Genomic DNA, 17136 nt, shown 5'->3' with positions numbered 1-17136 from the left:
ACTCAGCGGGTTGGTGCAGCCTGCTCTAGTATTAGAGCTGAAGGCGTCTAATGCAAAGGTTATTGGACTAACAAGGCTAACTGGGTCGGTGGCAACCGGGGAATGTCGTTAATAAATAAACTAAACAGGAGCGGAAAGAGAACGGCCCCCTTGCGTAGTGGTATCTACCCGTGCATGATTACAATACGCACTACCAGTAGGTAAACGCATAGTCGTATCACTCTATATTATAATGAAAACACGGGATATCTTATCCATCCAGTTAAGAACGCAAACTCGTACAAATGTAGTGTCTAAATACATACAAATAGGCAGAGACAAAAACAATATATTTTTATATCAACAATTTTTTTTTTACTAGCTGACCCGGCATTCTTCGTAGTGCCTCAATCGATAAATAAAAGACCTAAACTTTTGTATAAAATAAACATCAAAGGAAAAACAAAAATGTTATTTTTATTTAATTCCGAGCATTTTCATATTTATTCACCTTTTAAACCTTCTCTGGACTTCCACGAATAATTCAAGACCAAAATTATATTAAATACACTCTGAGACATGAGACGGAAATCTCAACTGTAATGTAAGTATAACGGCCGTCCCACTCTTCAAACCGAAACGAATGAAACGAAACTACTTCGTAGCAAAAATAAGCAGGATGGATGTGGTATAATAATTTGCTAAATTAACCAAACATTAATATTATTATTTCGAAAAACATTGAGTATAGAGAGAGAGTTGTTGAGAAATATTTATAAGCATCAAGAGTAATGAGAATGATCCACCAACAAAGTACTTGGCCGGAAAACCCTTTTTCTAATTTAAATGTTTTATGACATTTTATAGAATACAATTAATTTACTAGGTTAGTAGTTTATTTTCACGCAAAGGTCTGTGGTTTCACTCGTGTTAAATTTTGATTAAAAAAGAAAAAGGTTAGTCGACAAAAAAACACCCTGCCTATTTCTGCCGTAAAACAGTAAAAACAGTAATACGTTTGGGTTGGAAGGGTGGAGCAGCCGTTGCACTGTAAAGCTGAGACTTTGAACTCTTGTCTCAAGGTAAGTGGCGGCATTTACGTTGTTGATGTTCTTGGGCTCCGGTAACCACTGAACACCAGGTGGGCTGACAGAACGTCCACTCACATAAACAATAAAAAAAAGTTAAATTATAGAGATAGTTCTGTGGAATGCTTAACGACGGAGAGAAGACCTTCCACCAAGCGGGTGATATTGCTCGATAGATCGACGGCCCAAGTGTTGTTGTTCGGAATTTGTATATATGCATGCTTATCTTGAAAATGTCGTAAGTGACATTCAGGCATCTATCAAATATCATACATCGTATGATGGCTAGGTACTCGCCACAGTTCTAATGAAGTTCTAATGAACTATCTCTTTCTCTTCGATTTCGAGGTGAATTTTCTCCTGATAAAGCTTTGCGATTTTACTGGAACTTTTTGACGGAATGATTACTCGCGTCGGTGGAACGGAGGCCGCAGCAGACGGCGTAGAGGCTTTGCGTGCGGGTACGGGGCACGCGGGAGCAGCGGGTGCCCTAAAAAGCCTAGAAATTCCGACGATAGCTTCGGATAGTGCTGGCGGAGGAACTCTGCGAAAGACACTCTCATTTTGGACTCATTTTGAAGTCATTATTACAATACAACCTTGACTCAAGTTGCCTGAGGTATTCATATTGTAATTTTCATGGGCTACAGGATTAAAAGATAGAAATATACGTCGGAGGTATCAAACTTTTTTTTCAGTCAGGGGGCCGAACCTCCTACAAGGTGTCGGTGCTTAGGGGGCACGCGGAGTATGTGGGACTTGACGGTCTGTAAATATTGAAAGCAGAACGCGAGCCCAAGGATATTTTTGGGCCCTACCACACCAAACGACTCCCCTTGTACTCTCTCTGCCGGCGTCCAATCCCGGGGTCAGAACCCGGTTAGAGCAGGGGGTTTCCCGCGGTCAACATAGCAACGCCGGCTGGCATAGTCGAGGCAATCGTTGACGACCAACGACGTCGGCCTCCGCGGTACATCGATCCCTCAGGCCGCCCAAACGATGCCACTGATGTTCCGGAATACCTCGCTGGATTAGAACCAACCTGCCGGGTCGGAACTCGATACACTGTCGACGTCCGGCGACGGCAGCAACGACGGCAACGCGGACCGCGGCCTCAGACACGTCGTCCCATCTTACTCGTGTCAGCGCGCTAGAGTGAGAAGTAGGAGACCAGTTCATTAATACCTTACCTCAATAATATTTTTTTCAAATTGTAGCAATTATTGTTAAATAAGTTATTTTGTGGCATCTACCTACCCACCTACACACACAAACACACACAGACACACTAGCACACTTACTATATACATTGTCATTTATATAATATATACATATAATAAACACGTACACATTTATACTACAACTATAATATTACTATATTTACATATTTATTATAATTACACCGACACCAGACGATAAAATAACGGCAATAGAATGTGCAACGAAAACGCACATTCTAACGGTATTTGCAGTGGAGTGTGCGGGGAGACAACCCCGCTCCGGCGCATCGTCCCAACCGACAGCGATTCTCTCGACTTCACGCAGATCGCATGTCGCCTATCGATAACTTACTGATTCCGTAATTCTTTGTTTCCTGTATGTTTTATTTAAATTCAGTTTCCACCTTACTTTTCTATCTTACTATTTAATTCTATGGACTAATTCTTCGTCTGTGCTGTGCTACCTGTTTGTGCGTGTTCAACTTGTTATATGTAAATAAATATTAAACCTGGACCTTTAGTGATTAATTTCATTGACTTGTGGTGCAATTTAAATCGATAAAAACTATTTAACCTAAAATTTCATAAAAAAAATATTAGTCCTTTTATTATAAGCATCACTAAAATAATTTGATAATAAGGACATGAACCGAAAGTAATTAATTTCTCGTAAAAGCAAGTAGCTAGAACCAGGCTAAAAAAAAACCTATTCAGAGTATTATTTTGTTTATGATTCAAAAAACCGTTCGTGTTTCTATACCTGAAAAGACAATTATGTTTTAAGGATTTTTAAGATCATTAAAATTTAATGTTTATGTTTTATCAAGTCAGAAGATGAGTATGTACATCGGCCGTCATCAATGGTATGGTAGGCAGCGGCTTGGCTCTGCCCTTGGTATTGCTGAAGTCCATGGGCGACGGTAACCACTCACCATCAGGTGGGCCGTATGCTCGTCTGCCTACAAAGGCAATAAAAAAATCAAATAACTTCATACTTGCCGATGAAGTTCCAGATAAACTCGTGCTCATCATACGAGACTTGAGTCGTCTATTATCAAAGCCGGCAATGTGACTTTTGGACAATTATTGGTAAATCAGAAAAACGAATTATTGACTTTGTATTCCATTGGCAGTCACAAAACGCTTCTGAACGACATCTTAGATAAATAACAGGTTAACTATTAACCTTTATTTAATGCTGGTTTTGAACCGTATTCTTTGAAGGAGACGATTATATTGAAATCAATCTGTATTGACATATCAATAACATTTTTTTGTCCAAATGCACAGATTGCCACCTTTGATAATAGACGACTCACTTCTTGTCGAACCGTTCGTTTTGTTAGCGAGTAGAGGGAACCCGCTCTCTTCCGCGTTAGATCTCGGCCGGAGTTCCGCAAGGTTTTGCTCTCTCTCCGCTACTTCTCAGCTTATGCATTAACGACATACCCCGGTCGCCGGCGACCCAGCTAGCCTTCTTCGCCGATGATACGGCTATCTACTACTCGAGTAGGAAGATGTCGCTCATGCATAGTAAGCACCAGATCGCGGCCACCAATTTAGGACAGTGGTTCTGGAAGTGGTGCATCGACATCAACCCCACGAAAAGCACAGCCGTGCTGTTCAAAAGGGGTCACCCTCCCGACACTACTGCTAGTATCTCGTCACCAGTTAGGCGAGGTAACTCCATTCCCACCATAAAAATCTTTGGCCAGCCCATACCGTGGGCTTCGAAGGCTAAGTACTTAGGCGTCACCCTTAACAGAGGAATGACATTCAGTTCCCACATTAAGTCAATACGCGACCGAGCCGCGTTCCTATTCGATCCACTCTACCCCATGATTTGCAAGCGCAGTAAGTCGCCCAAAACATGTCTTGTCGGATCCCCGGATCCACTCTCGGTGTTTTTAGGCTCTTCAAGCGTCCGGTCAGCGTCCTTGTCAAACTCGTCGACTCCGACGAAGAGTTCGTCTTGCAAAGTAGCCCATAGACACAACCCACTGAATTTCTCGCCGGATCTGCTCAGTGAGTCCGGATTCCGATCTGGGAGTAGATTCAGCGAAGCAATACTCTTGCCAGGGCTAGTATTAGAAATTCTCTCAGGCTGACCCCTGAGCTCACCTACCAGTCCGTGCGAAGTTGGAATAGCCCCTTAGGCTACCAACAATTAGGTAGGGAATATATAAAAAAAAATGCCGGTCGATAGCAATAGATAGACTAATGGCAAACGTCTATGTAGACTTGTAATATGCCCTACCACCACAATAATTACAATTAAACTTACTACAGAGTTGTTACCAATTTATGTAAAGTAATGAATTTAATAAACACTTATAAAACTTATTTAGGTTTGAACGGGTTTATTATGAATTATAATTCTGCCAGTTTAATATTTAACCAAAAGTGCTCCAGACAAGGCTCTGACAAACTCAAAGAATTTCATATTTTTTTTACATTTTAACAAAATGAAATTAAATTCATTTTAACTTGAATTATGACCACGACCACTCTGCCAAGAGCACAGTTGAGAAGAATTTATTTTAAGTTAAATTTGTGTAGTATATTAACGTTAAAAGCTTTTAAGCTTCTATAATTTCGGTAATTACAATAGCTTATTTAAAAAATAAAAAGGATACTGTGTGGCTTAAAATTTAAAATGTCCCGTGATGCGGGCATCAGAAACACGTATCGTCTTCAATAACTAATTTTGTATAAATAAAAACGTAATGCATGGTTATCGAGATAGAAAAAGGCAGCGGATGCAGTCCATGCCATATTTGAAATATGCTACAGCCCGTTATTTTGTGTTTAATCACTCATTTTCATTAATTATGCAAACCGCCTAACCAAAAATGAGCATATGATACTTTTTATAGCTTCAGTTACTAAGTGGTTTGTGATTCAAAGACCTACGCCCTTGCAAGGCTCCCAGTTCAGACAGTATATCTAAACGCGTTATTAAACTTCTACCCGCCCAGCTCATCGTGATGTTTGCATCTATTTTCAACGCCGCTATAACGAACTATATATTTCCCGCGGTGTGAAAAGAAGCGAACGTTATCGGCTTACATAAACCCGGTAAACCCAAAAACCATCCGACGAGTTACCGCCCGATTAGCCTCCTCATATCTCTAGCCAAACTGTATGAGCGTCTACTCTACAAACTCTTCAGAGACTTCGTCTCATCCAAGGTCATTCTCTTCGATAAACAATACGGATTCCGCGCAAATCACTCATGCGTACAACAGGTGCACCCCCTCACGCAGCACGTTCTCGTAGAGCTTAACCGACCAAAACCGCTCTACACGGGAGCTCTCTTCTTCAACGTCCCAAAAGCGTTCGAGAAAATCTGGCACAACGGTTTGATTTACAAACTATTCAACACGGACGTGCTGGACAGTCTCGTGCTCATCATACGGGACTTCTTGTCGAACCGCTCTTTTCGATATCGAGTCGAAGGAACCCGCTTCTATTTGTTAACGACACGACCGTTTACTCGACTAGAAACAAGTCTCTAATCGCGAGGAAATTCCAGATTGCAGCTGCAACCCTCGGACAGTGGTTCCGAAAATGGCGCATAGATATCAACCAAGGGAAAAACACTGCGGTGTTCTTTCAAAGAGGAAACTCAAGCCGTATTTATTCCCGCATTAGGAGGAAAAATCTCACACTCCCGATCACCTTCTTCGGCCAACCAATACCCTGGACCAAGAAGGTTAAGTATCTGAGAGTCACCCTGGATGCATCGATGACATTCCGCCCACACATAAAAACAGTGCACGACCGCGCGTTTATTCTCGGTCGACTTTATCCTATGATCTGTAAGCAAAGTAAAATCTCCCTTCGTGACACTTTACAAAACTTGCATAAATCCCGTCATGACTTACACAAGTGTGATGTTCGCTCACGTGGCCCGCACACACATAGAGACCCTCCAATCCCTACAATCCCGCTTTTTCAGGATAGCCGTCGGAGCTCCGTGGTTCGTAAGGAACATTGACTACGCAGGAGCCAGTCACCGTCGTCGCCCTAGACGCGTCCTTACGGATCCGTCAGATCCAATACCATTTGCATTAGATCCAACCTTTGCATTAGACGCCTTCAGCTCTAACACTGGAGCAGGCTTAGGGACCACGGTAACCGTACTCGTAGGACTCGATTAAGATTTCGACGTGCAACCCAACCATACATCAGCCCGCTGAGTTTCTCGGCGGATCTTCACAGCGAGTCGCGATTCCGATCCGGTAGTAGATTCATTCATGAAGCAGCTGCTCTTGAACTGTTAGGTCTCCTTTGAAGGCGCTCCGACAGCTGTTAGCGAATCCCACCCCTCCTGGCTGAGCCTTTGCTCGCCTATCTGTCCTGGTGAAACTGGAAAAGCCTCCGGGCCACCAGTAATCCTTCATTCATAAAAAAAGGTTTGTGAATCGGTGCCGATTTTCGTATAATTAGAATATATTCGGCTCTTAGGCTCTTTACGTATTACAAATTAATTGTGTCATTAATAATACATTTGAATTATTTATTAATACATTTGATTTTTTTAATAATTAAATGTATTCTTTTTGAGGTAGGTATACGACAAAGGGAATGTCTTCCGCCGAACGGGAATTAGGTTCGATTATCCGACGGTCCGAATGTTGTTCGAAACTGTAATATTATATACTAGGCTGTACTAAAAGTATCGGGAATGGAATATTTCCACTGTTCCTGTCATATTAAAATCTTTTTAATTGAAAACTCCTTGGTTTTAAAAATCGAATACCATTTATTTAACTAGTCACACAGTAAAAACTTTTCTTTTAGAATGCTGGCCACAAAAAAGTTTATTGAATTCGAATTTCGAATTGTTCATGAAAATAAAAATGTATACTTTTAGAATTTTCACTCATTTTTAAATATGGAGTGGACGCTTAAAGAAGACCATGTTGCAGTTATTGCGTTGCATCGTTGCGGTTACGCGCCAATTCAAATTTTTAACATACTGAAAAATTTGAATATAACCAAAAGATTCGTTTATCGTACCATCAAACGATACAATGGAGACTCTAGTGTAGATGACAGGTCAAGAAGTGGTCGCCCTCGGTCTGTTAGGACTTCAGCAGTGATAAAAGCTGTGAAGGCGCGAATTCAAAGAAATCCCAAACGTTGCTTACGTTACGAAACTGTTGGCCCTTCAGATGGGGTTAAGCAGAACCACGGTGAAAAGGGTGTTAAATGAAGACTTAGGGCTTCGGGCATAACGAAGAAAAACAGGACATCGTTTGAATGCTCGTCTAATGGACCTGAGACTGAAGAGATGCCGCGCTATGTTGAAGCGGTACGCGGGAAAAATATATCGGGAAAATCTTTTTTCGGATGAAAAAATTTTTGCCGTAGAAGAGAGCTACAACAAACAAAATGATAAGGTGTACGCACACAGTAGGGAAGAAGCGAGCAACCGTATTCCGCGTGTCCAACGAGGTCATTTTCCATCCTCGCTCATGGTATGGTTGGGAGTTTCTTATTGGGGCTTAACAGAGGTACATTTTTGTGAGAAAGGTGTAAAAACGAATGCAGTTGTGTATCAAAATACAGTCCTGACGAACCTTGTGGAACCTGTTTCTCATACCATGTTCAATAACAGGCACTGGGTATTCCAACAAGATTCGGCACCAGCTCATAGAGCGAAGAGCACACAAGACTGGCTGGCGGCGCGTGAAATCGACTTCATCCGGCACGAAGACTGGCCCTCCTCCAGTCCAGATTTGAATCCGTTAGATGACAAGATATGGCAACACTTGGAGGAAAAGGCGTGCTCAAAGCCTCATCCCAATTTGGAGTCACTCAAGACATCCTTGATTAAGGTAGCCGCCGATATTGACATGGACCTCGTTCGTGCTGCGATAGACGACTGGCCGCGCAGATTGAAGGCCTGTATTCAAAATCACGGAGGTCATTTTGAATAAACTTTAGTGTCATAAGAATGTATGTTTTGTTAAGTTCATTTTGGTATATGAATGGTTACATAATGAATAAACTTGTTTCAATTATTTTACATTAAACATGTGACAGAATTTATGACCTGACTAGGTATTTAAAAAAAGATTCTCGGTCTTGTCACGAGGTTTTGTCAAACTTGTTTAGTCGTTGAGAAAATGGAATTGACTCGAGAAAATTCAAGAGCGATGATTTATTATGACTTTCGAGTGGTTTAACACAAAAACAGTGTGTTGACCGGATGATTTCTGCATTTGGTGATGAAGCCCCATCCAAAACCACAATTTATCGCTGGTTTGCTGAGTTTCAACGTGGACGTGTCAAGCTCAGTGATGATCCCCGTCAAGGTCGTCCAAAAACTGCAGTCACCCAAGAAAACGTTGATGCTGTGCGTAAGTTGATTGAGGAAGATCGACATGTGACATACCGCGAAATTCAGGCAACTTTAGACATTGGCATGAGTCAAATACAAATAATCTTGCATGAACAATTAGGTGTAAAAAAGTTGTTTTCCCGATGGATACCGCATTCGCTCTGTGAAGAGCAAAAATCGGCTCGCGTTACTTGGTGCGTCAGAACTCTCGAAAGATTCCACGCAGGATCCTCAAATGCTGTATACAACATTGTATCAGGTGACGAATCCTGGATATACGCGTACGAACCCGAAACAAAAACCAGTCACGAGTTTGGGTGTTCTAAAATGAATTAAAGCCAACAAAAATTGTTCGTTCACGGAGTGTTGCAAAAAAAATGGTGGCCACGTTTGTCTCCAAAACCGGCCATGTTACGACTATTCCTCTTGAGGGACAAAGAACGGTTAATGCAGAATGGTATGCTAGCATTTGTTTGCCACAGGTCGTTTCTGAACTCCGTAAAGAGAACTGCAACCGCCGCATCATCCTCCATCACGACAATGCGAGTTCTCACACCGCGCACAGAACAAAAGAGTTTTTAGAGCAAGAAAACATAGAATTATTAGACCATCCGCCGTACAGCCCCGACCTAAGCCCTAATGATTTCTATACTTTCCCTAAAATAAAGAATAAATTGCGTGGACAGAGATTTTCATCACCTGAAGAAGCTGTAGACGCCTACAAAACGGCCATTTTGGAGACCCCAACTTCCGAATGGAATGGTTGCTTCAATGATTGGTTCCATCGTATGGAAAAATGTGTCAAATTTCGCGGAGAATACTTCGAAAAGCAATAAATACATTTTTAAATAGTAATGTTGTGTCACTTCGTTAGTTCCCGAAATTTTCAGTGCCGCCCTCGTATGCAAGCTCATCTTGAAAATGTCGTAAGAGAGATTCAAGCATCTGTCAAATATCATATGTTGTACGATAGCGCTATCGCCACTATTATTAGAGTAGGTTTGTTTCAATTACATTTATCAGTAGCATAATATCTAAAAATATTTTGTTAGAAAGTAGCTAACGCAATTAGATGCTTAATATTCTGACCCTGTTTCCACTAGCCAAAATCGTTTACAAGAATGTCGAAGCTACACGAAACCAATAAAATGAACTATATTAAGACTCGGCGTGTGGATTTAAGAGGGTAGCTATAGTCAAAGGAAATTATTCAATAAATAAACCGTAGCAACGAATCCGTTGTATCTGTAAGTTCAATGATATAATACATACGAACATTTTCTACCACACGACACTTTGCTTGTTTATGTACGATCCCTTATTATCGTCCTATTGTGAATGTTAAGGTACATACTATTCAGCTATGAGCTATTTAGTCTATCCCCTAAAAAAAGCATCACAGAAATAGGTAGAATTTGCAAGACCAAAACGTCCTACATGTCTCACATATTATAAATTTGGCAAGCTTTGATTTTATTACACTACTTTAATTATCTTTGATAATTAAAAGTTAATTATCTTTGATAATTAAAAGTTAGGTAAATAATTAATTAAATTGTGTTTCAGGATCAATCAATGTAATAAGCTGATTACACTCGAGTCCGCGCCCATAGTAACTACAAATTACCAGGTACGCTTTTATCCCACATCGCTGAAAAACTCAGTAAATGCCTGCCTTTAATGGATTCAATTCGAAAGTGGGGATTCTTAGTAACGCTTCGCTATGACAAGCAAATCTATGGAATACATCTATTGGTTGAAAATAATCGCTCGCCGCCGGTCATACGTAGATTCCTTTGATTTTTATTCCTGAATGATAGATATCCTTATGTGCCAACAATACAAAGTAAAGAGTTTAAAACAATCTGACGAAAGAAACGCGAACGCGTAAAGCGCGCACAAACAAACACACAAACCTACAAATTAATATTTGTTTGGTGCAGAAAATATTTTACACAGGTGATGAATAATTGTACCTATTTAGATTTTACCTAACGTGTTTTTGTTTACGTATCTGTTCAATACTTTGTACGTGAAGCTTTGATTTTAATAATACAACAATCCCTTTGATTCTGTTGATTTTATTCTCCAACACGACGCTAAGCTTTTTATGAAAAGTTGACAAATGTAAAATTATAACAAGATTAATCGATTTGTTAAATCTCATGTTATATATACATAATCTTATTACTTTTAACAGTTTTAGCTTTTAACTTACATATTATAACTTACTTTAACGTATTTATTATACTTTTTTTTCCTGCCTATGCTGATAGCCTTGAGAGACTATTTCAGCTTCACCCTAACGCTTAGGTGAGCTCACGGGGCTCAAACCGGAGTGTTGCTAACACTGGCCCTAGCAACAGCAGTACTTCGCAGAATCTACCAACGGATCGGAAACGCGACCCACTGAGAAGATCCGGCGAGAAACTCAGTGGGCTGTGTCTGTGGGTTAATTAGCTCGTCGAGCACTTCGTCGCAAGCGACGGGTTCGACGAGGACGGTGACCGGTGCTTGTGGTACCTAAAAGCAACGTTAATGGATTGGGTGGATCCGTAATGACTTGTTTTGGGCGACGTCGACTATTTACCATTCTGTCTACAGGATCGGGTATGAATAATACATAGTTGAGATGTGAAGTCAACGACTTCTCCGACACGATCTAAAAGTATATGTATGTACTTGAACATTTTCCTGACATTTAAAAACATGGTTACCAAATCATCAAATCGATTGCTTTAATTGGAATCTTGATTTATTTTTTTAATTCAACATTCGTGAAACTTTCCGATTTCTTATAACGAGTTATTCGAATCTGATTTAAAAGAAAAAACGTTTTCAGAAGAATCGTAGAAATTTCAGGGGTACATTTTAAATTTAAAAAGGTATTGTTTAATAAATGAAGAAGGACTACCGATCCAATCCGACCCGTAAGATTATCAACGATGCAAATTAAATTTCTAGAGTAAATTTTAAATTGTTTTTGTATAACCTTTGTGGGCAGACGAGAATACGGTTCACGTAATGGTAAGTGGTCACCGTTTGTTAAAGAACATCAACAATGTCAGGGACACAACCAAGCCACGGCCAACATTTTTTTTTGATTGAAGTATTACTGGTGGCCTGGAAGCCTTTCCAGTTTCACCAGGATAGGTGGACAAGCAAGGCTCAGCCAGGAGAGGTGGGATTTGCTAACAGCTGCCCGAGGGCCTCCAAAGAAGACCTAACAACTCAACAGTAGCTGCTTCGCGAATGAATCTACTACCGAATCGGAATCGGAGCCAACTAATGAAGACAGTCCGCAAGCCTTGTTTGAAAAAAGAGCACCATGGAGGGGGGTTCCTTCCAGGATCGGATGGTATTTGGCCAAAGAAGGCAAAGATCTGGAAAGGCATTGTGCTCTGCTCCGGTGGCGGGCGATGCGATCGTTTAGAACAATCCCTCAGTTACACATAAATTCTCAAAAGAAGACACCTACCTATCTCTTTTTTGTTAATCCTGGAGAAAACATGTTAAAGATATTTCTCTAACTCAAAAGGAAGCGTAATGTACAATGATATTATGCATATAACGGAATTAAAAATTATATCCACAACAAGACATGATCTACGTCAAAATACAATTTTGACAAAAAGTGTTCTGATAAAATATCTGAATTTTTTTTTTAGATTAAGTGGGTAATTGAGCTCATGGCACATCTAATATCAAGCGGTTACCGGAGCCTATAAACACCACAACGTCCTATAGTCATGAAATAAGAAGTCTCAAAATTATATTACAATACGGTGAGCATAATTTCTGATTCCTATGATTCTGTCATATGTTGTCTTATGTCGTCTACTACTTTTTTATTTTATTTCGTTTCATAAGTATCTATGTGTATTTTTATAAGAAAGTATTTATATATGTATTTAGCAATTTTATGTGTATCAATTGTGTTAATATACAAATCTATGTATGTATTTAATATTATAAAAAAACTTTTTTATGTACGTTTAGCTGTCTTCATTGTATGACACCGCTTTATAATTTTAAACGCATTTATAATTAAAATGCGGTTTTCCTTTCTTAGCAAGCGGTCTGGAAAAGATCACTTTAGCCATAAAACTGCTCTTTGTATTCACTTTGTCTTATCTTATTTCGTGCTAATTTTTTTTAGTATTACCGTTTATAAACAACGAACAGTTAGATATATACATTAAGGCTACCGTATCCTTGAAACCATAGTATGTGACTACTTCGCAAGAAATAAATTTAATACTGGTACCATCCGGACGGCACAAATAGGCTCCACAATTGCACCTTGCTTTATCCTCCTCCTTTATCCTCCATTTAATTATGTTATGCTATATACCTTCCATCATCATATAATGTCAATGTTCGTAAATATTAAACGTTAGGGACTTATGTAAATATTGAGTAGAATTGGTGCCCGCCTCTGTTTGGATATAACCACGACATAATCGGATAATTACAAGAACAACCATCGTATTTTCTACTAAGCCAGTGAAGCTTCAATTTGTTGCTAGATTTCTTTTATTTAATTGGATGGGTAGACGAAGTTCATGGCCCACTTAGAGCTCGTAAGCACAACAACATAAATATCGCCGCCGATCCTAGGACGTGAGGACTTTTATCATGTAAAATTATCTAGCTTGATTGCGACCGGATTGTAAACGTAAACCTGTGTATGTATGTTTATATCTAGTAGCTTGTATAACGAAACACATAAATTTCAAAAATATAAATCAGAATGAAGGATATTAAACTGCCGTTTTAAAATTTACTCAGCGATAAAATGTCGATAATACATAAAATACGCGCTCCTATGTCCGCTTGTAAACGACTGCCAAAACATTTAAAAAATTTAATCTGCGGCCATCTTTCTATTCCGAAGATTCTTTTGTAATACCTTCAGGAATTTTTTTTATTATTTTTTTTATTACTTAGATGGGTGGACGAGCTCACAGCCCACCTGGTGTAAAGTGGTTACTGCAGCCCATGGACATCTACAACGTAAATGCGCCACCCACCTTGAGATATAAGTTCTAAGATCTCAGTATAGTTACAACGGCTGCTCCACCCTTCAAACCGAAACGCATTACTGCTTCACGGCAGAAATAGGCAGGGCGGTGGTACCTACCCGCGCGGACTCACAAGAGGTCCTACCACCAGTAAGGTGTAAGGAATATTAAAAAAATGAGGATTTCATTTTAACCCTCCAAACGCGGATAGTCGGAAGAGAATTATGGAAAACTACGAATCTATACTAATATTATAAAGCTGAAGAGTTTGTTTGCTTGTTTGAACGCCCTAATCTCAGGAACTACTTACTGGTCCAATTTGAAAAATTCTTTCAGTGTTAGACAGCCCATTTATTAAGTAAAGCTATATAACATCACGGTAAGACCAATACAAGTGGAGCACCAATAAAGAATGTTTCAAAATAGGGGTTTAAACAGCTCCTTAACATTCTATAATTTAAAAATATTTTCACTTTCTACGTAAATGAAGTGGGGGCGTAAAATTTAGCGTTATGCCAAAGCAACTATTCCACGCGGACGGAGTCGCGGGGAAAAGCTAGTATTATATAAACGAGTGGGGAAAACGGATAAACATTAAGAATAATGCCTGTCTATTTCCGATACGAAGCAGTCAAATATTCCGGTTTGAAGGACAAGCAAACGTTTTGCGATACAATTGAGTTTTCGGCCTCATATATTAAGGCCGGTGATGGCAGTGATGTATATAACTCCGATAATCACTTGACACTACAGGAACTCATTCTGAGTCTCGTACCTACTCATTCACGAATGTACGCAATAAAACAAAAAATATGATAACTTGTGACCAACTTTAAATAAAACAAATAAAAAAGATATTAGCGCAAAATTATTATACGTTAAAATCTATTTGTGAATTGGTTAAGATATTTTTGAAATCAGAATGCACAAACAAATTTATACACAGAGTATTTGTGAATTGGTTAAGATATTTTTGAAATCAGAATGTACAAACAAACTTTTACACAGAGTATTATATTTACTTTGTTTTTAATTATTTAATTTGCACAAACTGTTTTAAAACAGTAGTATTTATAATTCTACGCTGTTGTATATAATTTGCAAAATATTCGGCATAATTCATTACAACATACATTTAAAAAAAAAATCAAAAATACCAAACATTCCTCACCTCGAATAAGTCGCCTAGACCAAACACCAGAAAAATAGAACACAATTCAGAACTTGAAACTGTTTATTTTCATCTGACTATTTATTTAAATCACTTTACAGTTTAAAGATACCTCATTTACATCTCTACATGGCATACATCAGGAAATTTACGCTTAGGGCGGTTGATGCTCACGGCCGCCCGGACAGAAAGCTCTGCGACCGAACTCGAGTCAGCCTAAACGAACACTGAATGTGAAATGAAAATGAAAGCGCAGCCCTTTCATAGACGCGCTGAATATAGCTGATCAGAGCGGTTTTCAAACATGTCGAATTCAAAATAAACTGCTACCAGATTGATGCTTCCTCCTTCCTCTAGCATACGTGTTTTGAGTAATTTAAATAGCAGCACAGTGGGTGAAAAACAACATATGAAAATCATATTTTCCACAAAGAAAATTCATAAAGTCCTGCATTTCGTCTTTAGTTAAGAATGTTTATCTTATAAATAAATCTTGAAATTTTCTAGTTTATTTTATAGCCCGTCGTTCATTTACTAAAATGTACGTAAACAATGTAAATGTACAGGCAAACTTGCTCAAAAATATTTTGTGTGCCAGAATTTACAGTATTACAGAATTTACTGTAAATATTTTAGGACTGAAAGCTACGATCTTAATTGTTTTTCGTTTAAAAATATACTTCAAGTACAAAAAAGGATCTTTCCCGATAACTTGAACATAATGCCTCCTGAATTTTTCGTTAAAATTAAACGGACTGTGTTGATTCTTATTTAGATCGCTCGGGTTTAACTCCAAGTTGTTTCCGTTTTAATTTGATCTTATATTACTATGCTTACATATAGTAATTTTTTTATGGAAAATTGCTTTAAAATTCTCATAAATAAATAAAAAATATGGCTCGAATTGAAAACTTTACTTGAATTTAATTTGTGGTCAGTTAAAAAAGCGCCAATCAGAAGTAGCTTCGGGTTGGCAAAATTGACGCACTCATTATTTTAAAAACATTAGTTGAGATATTAGACAGGTAAATGTGCAAAGATTAATTACAACTGGATGAACGGTTTAGGAACGCATAGAGGACAAACATACGAATACATACAAACGTCCCCACATGAAAGTCTCACAGCCATAAAAGGTCATATACATATTATGTATAAATATATTGGGACGGCCAATAGTTTGATGCTTTTCCCAGCTGCACCAATGCGGGTGGACGAAGGCGGGCTCTGTCAGGATGAGTGTTTTTTGAAGTTATACTTCTTTAGGCGCGTTATGAAAAATTGATGAGAGTGAGTTATGATGCGCGCGCACCGTGACACAAAATTAACAGAATAAAGTAGCCCCCTAAATCGCTCATTACAATACGACCGACGTAACTTGGCGAGTCTGAATATGGCCGCAGGTGAACTTTCCGAACCGTACCGAGAATTACCGAATTTATACGATGTTAAGAAAAGGGATGTCCAATATGCGTGTTTGAGGATGTTGTTTAATCAATTTTTTATCAAATTGATTAATAAAAAAAAAAAATTTTACTTCTTACGCGCGTACATAAGTACACGCACCCTTTTATTTTGCTTAGATGGGTGCTCACAGCCTTGGTTTTAATTGCTTACTGGAGCCCATAGACATCTACAACGTAAATGCGCCACCCAGCTTGAGATATAAGTTCTAAGATTTCAAGTATAGTTACAACGGCTGCCCCACCCTTCAAACCGAAACGCATTACTGCTTTACGGCAGAAATAGGCGGGATAACCTACCCGTGCGAACTCACAAAAGGTTCTCCCACCAGTAAAAAAGCCCGAGCGCTTCCGAAAGAGACCTGACAACTCAAACGCAGCTGCTTTTCGAATGCTTACTACAGAATCAAAATCTCGATTCGATGAATGGAACTCGCAAGAATCTCAGGAGGCTGACGTAATGGGCTAGGTTTCATGTCGAACTTTGCGTTGAGCTCGATGAGAACAGTGATCTCAGTGATACTGATCCCAGCTTTAAATCTAGAAAAGTCTAACAATAACGTAAACGGATCGCATGAACCCGAAAGGACAGGTCTAGGTCGTCGACGGTGACTAACGAACACGTTTCTCCTAACGGTGCTTCGACGGCTTTCCTGCAGAAGCAGGACTGAAGTGATTGAAGGGAGTCGATGTTGATACGTGGTACATGAGTGATCACCACACTTGGTTGGCAAAGAGTGCTAATTGAATCGGCGGTATAATAGCCGGCAAACTTCTTGAGCATTTGTTGACGTAGTGGGGGTAAGTTTGCGCATGGTACACTCACGTGCAAAAACATT

At 39.3% G+C, this 17136-nt stretch overlaps 1 protein-coding gene across 1 annotated transcript in view; it reads right to left on the bottom strand.

The window, feature by feature from the left end:
• NGR-A31 (neuropeptide receptor A31) overlaps window positions 1-14928 on the bottom strand; it is a 70137-nt gene extending 55209 nt beyond the window's left edge. Inside the window, 1 exon segment of the mRNA NM_001134275.2 lies at window positions 14835-14928. The gene's annotated coding sequence lies outside the window, so the exon portion shown is untranslated.
• Between the last annotated feature and the right edge of the window lie 2208 nt (window positions 14929-17136).

This window comes from Bombyx mori, chromosome 4 (assembly GCF_030269925.1).
Source record: "Bombyx mori chromosome 4, ASM3026992v2".
Taxonomy (NCBI): domain Eukaryota; kingdom Metazoa; phylum Arthropoda; class Insecta; order Lepidoptera; family Bombycidae; genus Bombyx; species Bombyx mori.
The sequence above is the reverse complement of the archived record's forward strand: the minus strand, read 5'-3'. Positions and strand labels throughout refer to the sequence as shown.